Here is a 17,595-nt window from a genome sequence, read left to right on the forward strand (position 1 = left end):
AACCTAAAATCCTTGAACACTTACATACAAAGGTTCAAATTCAAGATGGAGTCACTCAGAGCAGTGATTGCAAACCTGGAAGAAGGGGACTATATGGTGTCTCTGGACATAAAAGATGCTTACCTACATGTCCCAATTTACCCTTCTCACCAAGGGTACCTCAGGTTTGTGGTACAGAACTGTCACTATCAGTTTCAAACGCTGCCGTTCGGATTGTCCACGGCACCCCGGGTCTTTACCAAGGTAATGGCCGAAATGATGATACTCCTTCGAAGGAAGGGAGTTTTAGTTATCCCTTACTTGGACGATCTCCTGATAAGGGCAAGATCCAGGGAACAGTTGGAAGTCGGAGTAGCACTATCTCAGATAGTGCTACGCCAGCACGGTTGGATTCTCAATATTCCAAAATCGCAGCTGATCCCGACGACACGACTTCTATTCCTAGGGATGATCCTGGACACAGTCCAGAAAAAGGTGTTTCTCCCGGAGGAGAAAGCCAGGGAGTTATCCGAACTAGTCAGAAATCTCCTAAAACCAGGCCAAGTCTCAGTGCATCAATGCACAAGGGTCCTGGGAAAGATGGTGGCTTCTTACGAAGCAATCCCATTCGGCAGATTCCACGCAAGAACCTTCCAGTGGGATCTGCTAGACAAATGGTCCGGGTCGCATCTTCAGATGCATCAGCAGATAATCTTGTCACCAAGGACAAGGGTGTCTCTCCTGTGGTGGTTGCAGAGTGCTCATCTTCTAGAGGGCCGCAGATTTGGCATTCAGGACTGGGTCCTGGTGACCACGGATGCCAGCCTGAGAGGCTGGGGAGCAGTCACACAGGGAAAAAATTTCCAGGGCTTGTGGTCAAGCCTGGAGACATCACTTCACATAAATATCCTGGAGCTAAGGGCCATCTACAATGCTCTATGCCTAGCAAGACCTCTGCTTCAAGGTCAGCCGGTGCTGATCCAGTCAGACAACATCACGGCAGTCGCCCACGTAAACAGACAGGGCGGCACAAGAAGCAGGAGGGCAATGACAGAAGTTGCAAGGATTCTTCGCTGGGCGGAAAATCATGTGATAGCACTGTCAGCAGTGTTCATTCCGGGTGTGGACAACTGGGAAGCAGACTTCCTCAGCAGACCCGACCTCCACCCGGGGGAGTGGGGACTTCACCCAGAAGTCTTCCACATGATTGTGAACCGTTGGGAAAAACCAAAGGTGGACATGATAGCGTCCCGCCTCAACAAAAAACTAGACAGGTATTGCGCCAGGTCAAGGGACCCTCAGGCAATAGCTGTGGACGCTCTGGTAACACCGTGGGTGTACCAGTCAGTGTATGTGTTCCCTCCTCTGCCTCTCATACCCAAGGTACTGAGAATCATAAGAAGGAGAGGAGTGAGGACTATACTCGTGGCTCCGGATTGGCCAAGAAGAACTTGGTACCTGGAACTTCAAGAGATGCTCACAGAGGACCCGTGGCCTCTACCTCTAAGAAAGGACCTGCTCCAGCAGGGACCCTGTCTGTTCCAAGACTTACCGCGGCTGCGTTTGACGCCATGGCGGTTGAACGCCGGATCCTGAAGGAAAAAGGCATTCCGGATGAAGTCATCCCTACCCTGATCAAAGCCAGGAAGGATGTAACCGTGCAGCATTATCACCGTATTTGGCGTAAATATGTTGCGTGGTGCGAGGCCAGGAAGGCCCCTACAGAGGAATTTCAACTGGGTCGTTTCCTGCATTTCCTGCAAACGGGACTGTCTATGGGCCTAAAATTAGGGTCCATTAAGGTTCAAATTTCGGCCCTGTCGATTTTCTTCCAGAAAGAACTGGCTTCAGTTCCTGAAGTTCAGACGTTTGTCAAGGGGGTGCTGCATATACAGCCTCCTTTTGTGCCTCCAGTGGCACCTTGGGATCTCAATGTTGTTTTGGGGTTCCTAAAATCACATTGGTTTGAACCACTCTCCACTGTGGACTTAAAATATCTCACATGGAAAGTGGTAATGCTGTTAGCCCTGGCTTCAGCCAGGCGTGTCTCAGAATTGGCGGCTTTATCCTATAAAAGCCCTTACCTAATTTTTCATACGGACAGGGCAGAATTGAGGACTCGTCCTCAATTTCTCCCTAAGGTGGACTCCAAGTTGCTGGACGTAGTCAGGGCCCTGAAAATATATGTTTCCAGGACGGCTGCAGTCAGAAAATCTGACTCGCTGTTTATCCTGTATGCACCCAACAAGCTGGGTGCTCCTGCTTCTAAGCAGACTATTGCTCGTTGGATTTGTAGCACAATTCAGCTTGCACATTCTGTGGCAGGCCTGCCACAGCCAAAATCTGTAAAAGCCCATTCCACAAGGAAGGTGGGCTCATCTTGGGCGGCTGCCCGAGGGGTCTCGGCTTTACAACTTTGCCGAGCAGCTACTTGGTCAGGGGCAAACACGTTTGCTAAATTCTACAAATTTGATACCCTGGCTGAGGAGGACCTGGAGTTCTCTCATTCGGTGCTGCAGAGTCATCCGCACTCTCCCGCCCGTTTGGGAGCTTTGGTATAATCCCCATGGTCCTTACGGAGTTCCCAGCATCCACTAGGACGTCAGAGAAAATAAGAATTTACTTACCGATAATTCTATTTCTCGTAGTCCGTAGTGGATGCTGGGCGCCCATCCCAAGTGCGGATTGTCTGCAATACTTGTACATAGTTATTGTTACAAAAATCGGGTTATTATTGTTGTGAGCCATCTTTTCAGAGGCTCCTCTGTTATCATGCTGTTAACTGGGTTCAGATCACAGGTTGTACGGTGTGATTGGTGTGGCTGGTATGAGTCTTACCCGGGATTCAAAATCCTTCCTTATTGTGTACGCTCGTCCGGACACAGTATCCTAACTGAGGCTTGGAGGAGGGTCATAGGGGGAGGAGCCAGTGCACACCAGGTAGTCCTAAAGCTTTTACTTTTGTGCCCAGTCTCCTGCGGAGCCGCTATTCCCCATGGTCCTTACGGAGTTCCCAGCATCCACTACGGACTACGAGAAATAGAATTATCGGTAAGTAAATTCTTATTATTTCATGTATCTGGCAACCATCTTTGAGGATACTAATATAAAGAGGACCTATATTTGACTGCTGTGTAAGTTTGGGTGATTTACATCTTACACTGTATACACCTGCAGCTACTAGTGTGCGCGGTTCATAGCCTGACTTGTTCTCTTATTTTATGCCATCATGAGGAGCCTATTTATCATTCTGATTTGATCCCACACTCATGGGAAAACCGTAGTTTTAGTTTCCTATTGAACTGCATTGCCATTTACTGGCATGATCTACGTTATTATGGGGGCTATTTATCAAAGCTTTGAGACAGGTAAAATTGTGAGAGATAAAGTACTAATCAGCTCTAAAATTTAGATGTTACAGACTGTGGGGCAGATGTATTAAGCCTGGAGAAGTGATAAAGCAGTGATAAGTGCAAGATGATAACGCACCAGGCAATCCGCTCCAATATGTAAATTGGCAGTTAGGGGCTGATTGGCTGGTGCGTTATCACCTTGCACTTATCACTGATTTATCACTTCTCCAGGCTTAATACATCTACCCCTGTGTTTGAAAAATGGCAGATAGGAGCTGATTAGTTGGCACTTTATCTCTCACAATTTTTTCTCTTGCCATACTTTGATTAATAACCTTCCGCCCTATATACCTGCAGAATATTTGGCCTAAAAATTCTGGGCTGCAAAATATGTATAGTGTTAGAGGGGCAGCGCATGCCCATGTACACAGGCTTCACTGCCTATGTTGCCTAGTGTGTACTTGCCCCTTATATAGCACACAGCACAGTTCTAGCTTAATGGGGGTAATTCAAAACCATGATCACTGTAGGTGGGGCAGATACACTGGCGGATACAGCGGGGGGCGATTGTGGCGATCAATCAGCAGCAGCTCTCTGTCCTCCTGGCTCGTAGTGGTAGCAGTCATGCACAGCAGCATGCCAGTGTCTTTCCGCTGCTGGTTGTCATACAGCACAGTATGGTCTTATGGTCTCCACCCCTTTCACTGATTAATGGGAAGAGGAGCTTTGCGGTCTGGTGGCAATACTGTGCTGGCAGTGCCGCAGCGGTAATGCGGTGCAGGCAGGCCCGGCGCTACCTGCTCAGCAAAGGTATGCAAAGCAGGTAGGCGCAGGGTAGGAGAGACGCTCTGCCTGCTTTGCATCCCTGTGCTGCGCCTGGGACCCTGCTGCTGCTGCCGGCTGCTGTGCCTGTCACACTGACAGGCAACGGCGCCAGCAGCATGATGAAGCCTCCTCCTTCCCCTGACAGCGTTATGTCACAGTCCACGGGCCAGCCCGAAAAGGGAGTGGAGCTACACTGCACCGAGGGGCAGAGCTACATGGGACCAGGCTGCAGAGGAGGACAAACCGAAACTGCTGTAGATCCTACCTGCCAGATGGTAAGTTGGGGGAGAGTGATTGAAAAAGTGTCTGTGTTGTGTGTTTGTAGGGGTGTGGGGGGAGGGTGTGCATGTATGGGGGGGGGGTGGGGGGAGGGTGTGCATGTATGGGGGGGGGGTGGGGGGAGGGTGTGCATGTATGGGGGGGGGGTGGGGGGACCCTTATCCAAGTGCTCAGATGCAGCTGTGTTTTTAAGGAACGCTGATCAATCAATCAGCACCACGTCACATGCAAAAAACGAAAAAACCTAAAAAAAAACCTCTACAGCGCTATTCTTAATCAGCCTTTGTATGACAAATGCAATGTATTCTGAAACGGAATATCTTGTTGCGTCTTATATATGAAATATTTTGTGCAATCCAGAAAAAGCTCAAAGTAAAACACAATTATATTAATTTTAAAAAGTCACTTAAAACAGAGTTTAGCGTTCATATAGTTCAGCTTATAGGTGTTAGTGTTAAATAAAGGAATTATCTCACCAGACCTCCTGGACGCCAATGATGGACACGGTTCTGCCCCTCCACCGGGAATCTTATTACAAGGGGCTGAGCACAAAAGGCTTTCTTTACCGCTGGTCGTCCACAGGTCCATTTTCCTGCACACACCTCCTATGCCGCTGATACTCCAGCTGTTCGCTCTGTATAATATGAACGCCTCCCGGTTCTAACACGATCATGACCAAATCCACCTAGTGCCGCCAACGCGTCTCTATCCTATCAGGGTCTTAGTCATGGCAGAGGTGGGCTTGGTCTGGTCACTTAATTTATACTATATCCTCTATATAATTAAGTGACCAGACCAAGCCCACCTATGCCACGACCAAGACCCTGATAGGGTAGAAACGCATCGGTGGCACTAGGTGGATTTGGTCACGATCGTGTTAGAACCAGGAGACGTACATATTACACAGAGCGAACAGCGGGAGGATCAGCGGCATAGAAGGGTATTATGTGTATAAGCTGCACCATGCGTGGGCTGAAGTGAATAAGATTGTGCTACTGTGTGGCGTAATTTTTAAATGGGTGTACTATTGTGTGGCCACACCCATTCCTTGTGAGACCACACCCTTTTTTGACGTGCGCTGTCCCTTTGTAAAATATGGGAGGTCGCAAATTAATAGTTTGCAGGGGGGCGCCGAACAACCTAGCACCGGTCCTGGGTGCAGGTGCAGTGCTTCTTGCTGTCAGTGCTCGGACGCCAGAGCCCTTTCTGATACCATGCTCAACAGGAGTCCCCCCTCTAAATGCGCAGTCTCCTCCTCACAGCCGGACACACTGGGACTCCAGAAACCAGAGCAGCAGTACAGTCAGCAGGCGGCCACCTATTTCATCAGCCGGCGGCTGGTATGCACCATGGTGGTGGCCTCAGGGTGGCTCCCGACACTACCCTCAGCCAGGGTCAAATGTGTACATTGGGGAGTAATAATCACTTGTCTCACCCACTCTCTAATCACCCTTCATCTTCCCTGAACTCACACATCAATTGATCAGTTATCACATAGCACATGTATCTGGCAACTGCTGCACATCACCATGGACCAGGTAACCTGTCTCCTCTACTCTCCTGCACTGTAGGGCATTGGTCCTTGTATTTCCACCGCAGGAGGCAGCAAGGATGGCAATCTTGCAGCTGACTTCTGCTACCCCGTACCTGAGCCTGCAGAACCAGGGTCACTTTGCCTATTGTACTAGTAACTGTTGCTCAAAATTTTTATAGGATACTTATATACAGGCCCTCTCCTTTCTTAAACCGCCACTGCTCCATCAGTTGCTCCGCCAATCATACTGTCTTTGGGCAGGTGCAAGGGGAGGAGTTGGGACTGGAAAGGGGAGGAGTTAGGATTAATTGCTAAACTGCCCCCCCCCCCACCCCCCCATAACAAAAGTCTAGATCCGCCCCTGGGCAGATATAACATTTGCAGAGAGAGTAAAGGCCCATATAGACGGGCCGATGCGGGAGAGATGTGTGATGAGCGAACCGCTCAGCACACATCTCTCCCGCCGCTCAGCACAGCGCGATCTGTGCTGAGCGTGCAGGGGGAGACGGGGGGGGGGGGCGCTCATTTCACCCAGCGGGTGAAGTGAGCGACCCGCTAGATTGGCCTGCAAGGCAGGCCAATCTAGCAATAGCGATGCGCGGGGCTGCGCATCGCTATCGCTGTTAGGGCTACACACGGAGCGATCTTGCTGAAAATCTAAGCAATCTAGTCAGATTGCTTAGATTATCGCTCCGTGTGTACCCCCCTTTAGATTTGGGTGGGTTATTTTGTTTCTGTGCAGAGTAAATACTGGCTGCTTTATTATTACACTGCAATTTAGATTTCAGTTTGATCACACCCCACCCAAATCTAACTCTCTCTGCACATATTATATCTGCCCCCCCCTGCAGTGCACATGGTTTTGCCCAACTGCTAATAAATTTGCTGTTACGATCAGGTCTGAATTACCCCCAATGTGTTTACTTATGCACTGTACATAGGAACCTGGTAGAAGTACAGTGCCAAGTGCTGCTGTTTATGTTACTAGTTTCATGAGGGATGAAAAGTGTTTTTGACAAAGACAAAAGGACCAGTCATAATGCCAGCATGCCCCGTAATCTACTTGTATGTTCATAACTCATTTGCCTTATTGCTACTATTTGGTCTATATGAGTCCATCATGATAAGACATTGTGACCTATTTATTTCTTTACATCTGTCTTTATGGCAGAGGTGTCAACATTGTAATGGAATTGTCTGCATTTAGGAAAAACTTGGATGAGAACTATATAAATATTGTTATGACTATTTTACAATGGTCCTGTTCTCATCTTTTTAAGGACTAAGGGGGTGATTCAGACCTGAACGCATGCAGGCGTTTTTTTTGCAGTGCTGCAATCAGGTAGTTGCCGCCTACAGGGGGTAAGCGCTGTGCAGGGGTGCGAACGCTTGTGCAGAGAGCTGCACAAACAAAAGTTTGTGCAGTCTCTGCACAGCTCAGGACTTACTAAGCCGCTGCGATGATCCGGCCAGGAGCTGACGTCAAACGGCTGGGTACGCCTGCGTTTTTACGGACACTTCCTAGAAACGGTCAGTTGACACCCACAAACGCCCACTTCCTGTCAATCTTCTTGCGATCGCTGGTGCGATTGCTTTCTTTGTTAAATCCGTCGCTGTCCGGTGATCCCCATCGCCGGCGGCTGATGCGCCTGCGCATTGCGGAGCATACGCATGCACAGTTCAGAACCAATCGTACAGCTGCAAAAAAAAGCTAGCGTGCAATTTGGTCTGAATGACCCCCTACATTATATGAGTGATCGCAGTGGTACTGATTTGTTACAGTAGAGACTGCAATTAACTTGGTGGACTTGTGAGGTATATTGTAGCATTAGCTTAACGCCTAGAGTACAAAGAACTGCAGTCCTCACGTCCTCCAGTCCTGTCACAAGTTCTCATGGATTGGATCATTCAATAAAAGGGGCACCCAGAGCCGGCGCTACCATTAGGCAGCTTTAGGCAGCTGCCTAAGGGCGCCGGCACCTGAGCGGGTGGCTCTGAGGCTGCTGGCATCATAAGGGTGTCTCTTAAAGAGACATCCTTATTTTACTTATCACTGGCGGCGGCTGTGGTTTGCATAACCAGCGGCCGCCGCTCCCGCACTTCCGAACTGCTGTCTTGCTGAGTCTGCAGACATGTCACAGCCTGACATGTCTGGTGCAGCCAGCAGCAGCGGTGCCCTCCGTCCGCCCCCTTTTCTTCTCTGCACAGTCCCCCGGGACCAGCCTCCAATGTTCTCCTTCCCCTCCCGAGGCTCCGCCTCCTCCCTCAGGCTCCGCCCCTTTTCGATCCTTCATTCTGACTGTCTTGAGCCTGCAGTGCTATACTATAGTCTTCTGCAGTTCTACAGTATGGGGGGACCATGATGATGACTGACAGGAGACTACAGGACCTCCTTCAAGCAGAGGTAAGTATCTTATATATATATATATATATATATATATATATCACCATATCATTCATTTATTCTTTATTGAGGCATTTGCATGTAATCTGGGGTCTATTAATATAATCTGGGGAGGCGGGTATTGCAGCAATATCATGTGGGGTGGGGGTGTAGTACTATTATGGAGTCATGCATTAATGTTTTATTTTGGTATATTGATGTTATTTATGGGTGACTTAAATTTATGTGTATGTGTGTGTGGGAGGGGGGGAGGGGAGGCTGCACTAATATTTTGTGGGAACTCATTAAGAGGATGTATTGATGATTAACATGTACTGTAGATAGGGCTGTAAGGGGTCTATTCAAGTAGCAGAAAAAAGCCCAGTTTTGCATTAAACAGGGCTTTTCTCTGCCTAGTGCAATCCACACAGTGGGTTACCGGGGAGCAGTCCCCGACTTCCCCAGCGGCATTCCCGCTCTGTGCCTGAATCGCATCACCATACTTTTGTATGGTGAGTGCGATTCATGAAGGAGTGGAAAGCTCTGCTTTCTGCTTCTCCATGGAGTTCAGGTTCACCATCTCAGGATGGTGTAACCTGAAATGTGGTGCAGAGACGGCATGGAAGCTCAGTGCTTCCCTGCTCTCTGTCCGCACTCGATGCTGGCTCAGCCTCCCGACCTCCAAGAAGCCACTGCTGCCTGCCAGGAGGTCAACAGGTGGCGCATGCGCATGGGGACCCACCGGCTGGCTCCGCGCATTGGAGAGGGGACTGCCTGCAGAAGCCGTCACCGCTGGACCCCCGGATTTCGCAGCGCTTCAACGGAAGGGTGAGTATACATGAATTGCTACTTATTACAGCTGTACATCGGATCGAAGCCATGCGATGTATAGTGATAAGTAACAATTCAGTTTTCATTTTCTTAATGAATAGACCAATTAGTAACAAGTCCCAGGTGCAGCACAGAGGAGCCAGGATATAGGTGATGGGATGGGTGGTAAGCGGCATAGAGGAGCCGGGATACAGATAATGGGATGGGTGGTAAGTGGCACAGAAGAGCCGGGATACAGGTGACGGGATGGGGAGAAAGCGGCACAGGGGAGCCGGGATACAGATGACAGAATGGGGGGAAGCTGTAAATAGGAGCCAGGACACAGGTGACACTATGGGAGGAGGTGGCACAGAGAAGCCGGGATACAGGTGACAGGGTAGAGGGGAGTGACACAGAGGTGCAGAGTTGCAGGTGACAGGTTGGGGGGAAGCGGCACAGAGGAGATGGAACACAAGTGACAGGATGGGAGAAAACGGCACAAACAAGACAGGAAACGGATGATGGTATAGGGGAAGCAGCACAAAGGAGCAAGGATACAGGTGGCGGAATGGGAGAAAGCGAGAAAGTGATACAGAAGAGTTTGGAAATGGATGATGGGATGGGGGAAGTGGCACAGAGGAGTCAGGTTACAGATAATAGAATGGGAGAAAGTGGCACAGTAGCCTCGACACAGGTGACGGGATGGGGGGAGGTGGTACAGAGGAGCTGGGATACAGGTGATGGGATTGGGACAAGGGTTACAGGTAATGGGATTGGGCTAAGTGGGACAGGAGACCCAGGACACAGGTGACGGGAAGGGGGAAGCGGTACAGAGGAGCTAGGATACAGCTGAAACCGTGGCACAGGTGACGGGATGGGTGACAGGACAAATTTTGCCTAGGGTGCCCAGAAACCTTGCACCGGCCCTGGGGGCACCCAGAGTACTGTCTCTCCTTTAATATTTCCCAGCATTAGCTGGTGTCACCCTCCTTGTGACAATATTGTAAGCATGGCCAAAATAAAATAAGGCAAGCCATGGTGATCTAGTGGAAGCGTGGTCAATTGTGGGTGTCGTGGGCAAGTCCCTCTCTGCATGTTTTGCACCGATAAGAATTTACAAGCCACTATAAACTCTTGCTGCTTGGTGTCACTGTTACTATGTGTGGAACACACACACACTCTCTCTCTCTCTCTCTCTCACTCCGTGGAGGCTTCTGGCTCATAATAGCGTAATAATCCACAGTAAAGAGTGGAGGTCTAGAGTCATTGGGAGCCACTGGGAATTATCCCATCCTGCGGCCAGGACTGTCTGAACCTGGGAATTAATGCTTGGGCTGTGTGATAACCACTACTATAAAATGCTTGTGTTTCACCATACCAAAAAAAAAAAACAAGATACAGATGGAGCCTCACTCATCTAGGCTTCTATGCTGCACCTAGGTGCACCAAAATGCTTATTAGCATAAGCCTTTCATCTATTGTTCTCAGCTGAAATATAATACAGAGAGAACAATACAGCAGGGGATTAAGTCATTACAGCAGGGGATGAAATCAGACTGCCCTGGCTCAATTAATCCTATTAAAGGCCTAGATGATGAGGGCTCCATCTGTACACTGCGTCACACATTTGGTGGTCCTGTCCAAGATAGCACTTTTCTGGGGGGAAAGTTGAGACCCAATTGACAGTCACACACATCTCACCACCAATCTCTACTTTTATCTCCTCCCTCAGCCTGTCTCTGAATCCCCTAAATCCACCTTGAAGTCTAGTCCATTAACCAGATCCTCACTTCTGCTCATTACTTGTTGCCTTCTACTGGAAAATTCCTGCCCACCTTCGCTTCACACCTTAATAACCTATCACTCTTCTATGTGTCTCTTGAAAAGCTTTAAATACTTAACTCATACAGTTATAATAAATGTTGTTGGAGATTTATATTTGTATGTGAAATTGCCCTTCCTCTTTGATTTTTGCAAAGCAACTCAACAAAACATTTTTATTTAAAAAAAAAAAAAGGAAAAACAACACACATTTCTAGGCGCCTCACTGGGGGTTTGTTTTGTATTTTGCTGGATCAACATAGTTACAATGTACAAAGGATTGTAACTTGTAACTTGATGCGTATCCATAATTCAACCTTACTGCAGTGACAGTGCATTTTTACAGAGCGACAGTAGCGGAGAGGTCACATCTGAATGGTAAGTACTCTCTCTCATTCTCTCACACACTCCGTGGAGGCTTCTGGCTCATAATAGGGTAATAATCCACAGTAAAGGGTGGAGGTCTAGAGTCATTGGGAGCCACTGGGAATTATCCCATCCCAGGGTTGCACGGAACTCTAAACTGTAGGATGGTGGCCTTATATTATACTTACAAATTGCTACATAACATGATTGAAAAGTAAGTATTCCCATCAATGTAATCTTAGTTTTACACTTTGTCTATGTTAATCCAGGTGAAGACAAAACCAAACCTCTATGAGGTAATTTAGAGATATTTTCAGTTAACTTTATTATTCAGTATTTAGATTTCCTGTCCACCATGCACACAGAGTTAAACTTAATGAACACTCCCATATGAAGCAAATTACATTGACTATCTCATAACAATGGTATAGGTCAAGGATAGATTAGAGGGTAAACTGACTTTGTAGTTGATGTTTTTCAGATGATAAAGACAGTTAGTTGTAAAGAGCTAAGTGACATTGATGATGGCCAAATCGTTATAGCCTGAGCATTTTCTGAAATAGAAATCCTTGTGGGGTGCTCAGGGTTAGCCATTGTGCTTTCCTACAGGCGGTGGTCTGAGGAGGGAACAAACAGCATACAACACACAGTTGATGGTTTGTATGTGATAACTGATCAATTGATGTATGAGTTCCAGATCTGTGTGAGTTCCAAATCTTCTTGATTTATCTTTGTATTTGCTTTGACTATAGAATAAATACAGGATTCTGCCACATTTGACCCTGGCTGAGGGTAGTGTTGGGCTGCTAGACTCATCGATGCAAGAAGTGAATGAAGACTATTCTGTCTGGTATAGACCAGCAGAAGTGCTACTGTGGCACAAATTCTAGAAAATTTTAATAAAGGTGATGGGTGCATTGAACCCTGCTGATTATGGAGTTGTGTAATTTAAGGCCAGTCAGAGTGCCCATACAAACCCCTGTCCATTGAAAGTGCCTAAAATCGGCAAGCAAGTATCGGAAGTGGACCTTGGATCAATGGAGGAAGGTTGTCTGGTCTGATGAATCCTGTTTTCTATTGTATCATTAACTACATGTGTAATTTTATTCGGGAAGTGATGGCAGCAGGATGCATTGTGGGAAGAAAACATGCCAGTGGAGGGATTGTGATGCTTTAGTCAATGTTCTGCTGGGAAAACCAGGTTCAAATAATTCACGCGAATGTTAATGCGACAAGTATATATGTGTCCTCATACATCTAGCCTCAATATCACATGCAGCGTGAGATAACTGGCGTGATCAGCCAAGTCCTGTGCAACTCTATTAATGGTGGGTGTTTTTTTCCCCCCGAAAATGCATAGTCACAAAGCAATGTGGCAAGGACACACGAGGAGACTGTGCTGATTAATTTGATATATGACACGTATATATTGTGTGAGTGACTCTGTATATGGAGCAGAACAGACTTATATTGGAAAAAGCTGCCGCTGCTAAATTGTAGCACTTTGCACAGTTTCAGAGACTCATTTGCACACAAATATAGAAGTGTCATATCAAATTAATCAGCACTGTCTCCTCATGAGTTATGGTTACATTGCGTTGTGACTAAGATGCATTTTCGGCTAAAAAAGAAGCAAAAAAGACTCCCAACACTAGGAGATTCTCACATGAGCTGCCATTTTGAGAGGGGCTTTTTGGTGTGACTGCAGCAAAGATGTATGGGGACATATCTGTACCACACACCAAAACATTGTTGAGGACCAGGTACTTCTTTTCATAGCAACTGTATTTTCCAGTGGAAGTAGCCTCTTTTAGCAGGATAATGCCACACTGCACAGATTATTTGAAAATGGTCTGAGTAACATGATGAAGAGTTCAAGGTGTTGCCCTATCTACAAATTCCCCAGATAGCAGTCCAAATGAGCATCTGTGGTATGTGCTGGAGCAAGTCATCTAATCTGCGGTGGCTTCATCGTAATACAGGTACACCTGAATGACGTTCCGACATGGCATCATGTTGTAACAATATTTCTCTATCGTCCTAAGTGGATGCTGGGGTTCCTGAAAGGACCATGGGGAATAGCGGCTCCGCAGGAGACAGGGCACAAAAAGTAAAGCTTTTACAGGTCAGGTGGTGTGCACTGGCTCCTCCCCCTATGACCCTCCTCCAGACTCCAGTTAGATTTTTGTGCCCGGCCGAGAAGGGTGCAATTCTAGGTGGCTCTCATAAAGAGCTGCTTAGAGAAGTTTAGCTTAGGTTTTTTATTTTACAGTGATTCCTGCTGGCAACAGGATCACTGCAACGAGGGACAGAGGGGAGGAGAAGTGAACTCACCTGCGTGCAGGATGGATTGGCTTCTTGGCTACTGGACATGAAGCTCCAGAGGGACGATCACAGGTACAGCCTGGATGGTCACCGGAGCCTCGCCGCCGGCCCCCTCGCAGATGCTGAAGCAAGAAGAGGTCCAGAATCGGCGGCTGAAGACTCCTGCAGTCTTCTAAAGGTAGCGCACAGCACTGCAGCTGTGCGCCATTTTCCTCTCAGCACACTTCACACGGCAGTCACTGAGGGTGCAGGGCGCTGGGGGGGGGCGCCCTGGGAGGCAAATGTAAACCTATATAAGGCTAAAAATACCTCACATATAGCCCCCAGAGGCTATATGGAGATATTTAACCCCTGCCTAAATACAATAAATAGCGGGAGACGAGCCCGCCGAAAAAGGGGCGGGGCCTATCTCCTCAGCACACAGCGCCATTTTCTCTCACAGAAAGGCTGGAGAGAAGGCTCCCAGGCTCTCCCCTGCACTGCACTACAGAAACAGGGTTTAAACAGAGAGGGGGGGCACTAAATTGGCGATATAAATATATTAAAGATGCTATAAGGGAGAAACACTTATATAAGGTTGTCCCTATGTAATTATAGCGTTTTTTTGGTGTGTGCTGGCAAACTCTCCCTCTGTCTCTCCAAAGGGCTAGTGGGGTCCTGTCCTCTGTCAGAGCATTCCCGGTGTGTGTGCTGTGTGTCGGTACGTGTGTGTCGACATGTATGAGGACGATGTTGGAGGAGGCGGAGCAATTGCCTATGATGGTGATGTCACTCTCTAGGGAGTCGACACCGGTATGGATGGCTTATTTAGGGAATTACGTGAGAATGTCAACACGCTGCAAGGTCGGTTGACGACATGAGACGGCCGACAAACAATTAGTACAGGTCCAGGCGTCTCAGAAACACCGTCAGGGGTTTTTAATAACGCCCATTTACCTCAGTCGGTCGACACAGACACAGACACCGACACTGAATCCAGTGTCGACGGTGAATAAACAAACGTATTCCTTATTAGGGCCACACGTTAAGGGCAATGAAGGAGGTGTTACATATTTCTGATACTACAAGTACCACAAAAAAAAAAAAAAAAAAAAAAAAAGGGTATTATGTGGGAGTGAAAAAACTACCTGTAGTTTTTCCTGAATCAGATAAAATAAAATAAAGTGTGTGATGATGCGTGGGTTTACCCCGATAGCAAATATTGGCGTTATACCCTGTCCCGCCAGAAGTTAGGGCGCGTTGGGAATGAATAAGGCGCTCACACGCTTATCAAGTGGCGTTACCGTCTCCAGATACGGCCGCCCTCAAGGAGCCAGCTGATAGGCAGCTGGAAAAATATCCTAAAAAGTATATACACACATAAGGTGGTTATACTGCCATCAGCCTGGAGATGCAGTGCTGGGTTGGCTTGGTCGGTTTCCCTGACTGAAAATATTTGATTGATATAGAGCATTTAATAGGATGCATTATATATTTATGTATGCGAGATGCACAGAGGGATATGTGCACTCTGGCATCAAAATAAGTGCGTGATCCATATCTCCCAGAAGATGTCATGGACACGACAGTGGTCAGGTGATACATATCCCATACGACACATGGAAGTATGGCCGTATAAAGGGAAAGAGTTATTTGGGGTCGGTCCAACGGACCTGGGGGTCTCGGCAACAGCTGGAAATCCAACCTTTTTACCCCAAGTTACATCTCAGCAGAAACAGACACCGTCTTTTCAGCCTCAATCCTTCCGTTCCCATGAGGGCAAGCGGGCAAAAGGCCAGTCATATCTGCCCAGACATAGAGGAAAGGGAAGTAGACTGCAGCAGACAGCTCCTTCCCAGGAAAGGAAGCCTTCCACCGCGTCTGCCAAGTCCCCAGCATGACGCTGGGGCCGTGTAAGCGGACTCAGGTTAGGTGGGGGTGTAGTCTCAAGAGTCTCAACGCGCAGTGGGATCACTCGCAAGTTGACCCCTGGATCGTATTAGTATTATCCCAGGGGTACAGATTGGAGAGTCGAGACATCTTTTCCTCGCAGGTTCCTGAAGTCTGCGTTACCAACGGCTCCCTCCAACAGGGAGGCAGTATTGGGAAAAATTCACAAGCTGTATTTCCAGCAGGTGATAATCAAAGTACCCCTCCTACAACAAGGAAAAGGGTATTAGTCTTCCACACTATATGGTGGTACTGAAGCCAGACGGCTTGGTGAGACATAGTCTAAATCTGAAATCTTTGAACACTTACATAAAGGTTCAAATCAAGATGGAGTCACTCAGAGCAGTGATAGCGAACCGGAAAGAAGGGGACTATATGGTGTCCCTGGACATCAAGGATTACCTCCATGTCCAAATTTGCCCTTCTCAACAAGGGTACATCGGGTTCGTGATACAGAACTGTCAATATCAGTTTCAAAAGTTGCCGTTGAATTATCCACGGCACCCCGGGCCTTTACCAAGGTAATGGCCGAAAAGATGACTCTCTTCAAAGAAAAGGGCATCTTAATTATCCCTTACTTGGACGATATCCTGAAAGGGGCAAGTTCCAGAGAACAGTTGGAGGTCGGAAAAGAACTATCTAAAGTAGTTCTACGATAGCACGAGTGGATTCTAAATATTCCAAAAATCGCAGCTGTTTTTTCCGATGATACGTCTGCTGTTCCCAGGAATGATTCTGGGCATAGTCCAGAAAAAGGTATTTCTCCTGGAGGGGAAAGCCAGGGAGTTATCCGACCTAGTCAGAAACCTCCTAAAACCAGGCCAAGTATCAGTGCATTAATGCACAGGAGGCCTGGGGAAAATGGTGGCTTCTTACGAAGCGATTCCATTCGGCAGATCTCACGCAAAACATTTTCAGGGAGATTTGCTGGACGAATGGTCCGGATCGCATCTTCAGATGCATCAGCGGATAACCCTGTCTCCAAGGACAAGGGTATCTCTTCTGTGGTGGTTGCAGGAGGCTCATCTACTGGAGGGCCGCAGATTCGGCATACAGGATTGGATCCTGGTGACCACGGACGCCAGCCTGAGAGGCTGGGGAGCAGTCACACAGGGAAGAAACTTCCAGGGAGTGTGGACGAGCCTGGAAAAGTCTCTTCACATAAACATTCTGGAACTAGGAGCAATCTACAATGCTCTAAACCAGGCGGAACCTCTGCTTCAAGGAAGACCGGTGTTGATCCAGTCGGACAACATCACGGCAGTCGCCCATGTAAACAGACAGGGCGGCACAAGAAGCAGGAGTGCAATGGCAGAAGCTGCCAGGATCCTTCGCTGGGCGGAGAATCACGTGATAGCAGTATTCATCCCGGGCGTGGACAACTGGGAAGCAGACTTCCTCAGCAGACACGATCTTCACCCGGGAGAGTGGGGACTTCATTCAGAAGTTTTCCTCATGATAATAAACCGTTGGGAAAAACCAATGGTGGACATGATGGCGTCTCGCCTCAACAAAAAACTGGACAGGTATTGCGCCAGGTCAAGAGATCCGCAGGCAATAGCTGTGGATGCGCTGGTAACACCTTGGGTGTACCAGTCGGTATATGTGTTTCCTCCTCTGCCTCTCATACCAAAGGTATTGAGGATTATACGGCAAAGAGGAGTAAGAACGATACTAGTGGCTCCGGATTGGCCAAGAAGGACTTGGTACCCGGAACTTCAAGAGATGGTCACGGACGATCCGTGGCCTCTACCTCTGAGAAGGGACCTGCCTCAGCAGGGTCCTTGTCTTTTTCAAGACTTACCGCGGCTGCGTTTGACGGCATGGCGGTTGAACGCCAGATTCTAAAAGAAAAAGGCATTCCTGAAGAAGTCATTCCTACCTTGATTAAGGCAAGGAAAGAAGTCACCGCAAAGCATTATCACCGCATTTGGCGGAAATATGTGGCATGGTGCGAGGGTCGGAATGCTCCGACGGAGGAATTTCAACTG

This window comes from Pseudophryne corroboree, chromosome 2, assembly GCF_028390025.1.
Source record: "Pseudophryne corroboree isolate aPseCor3 chromosome 2, aPseCor3.hap2, whole genome shotgun sequence".
NCBI classification, from domain to species: domain Eukaryota; kingdom Metazoa; phylum Chordata; class Amphibia; order Anura; family Myobatrachidae; genus Pseudophryne; species Pseudophryne corroboree.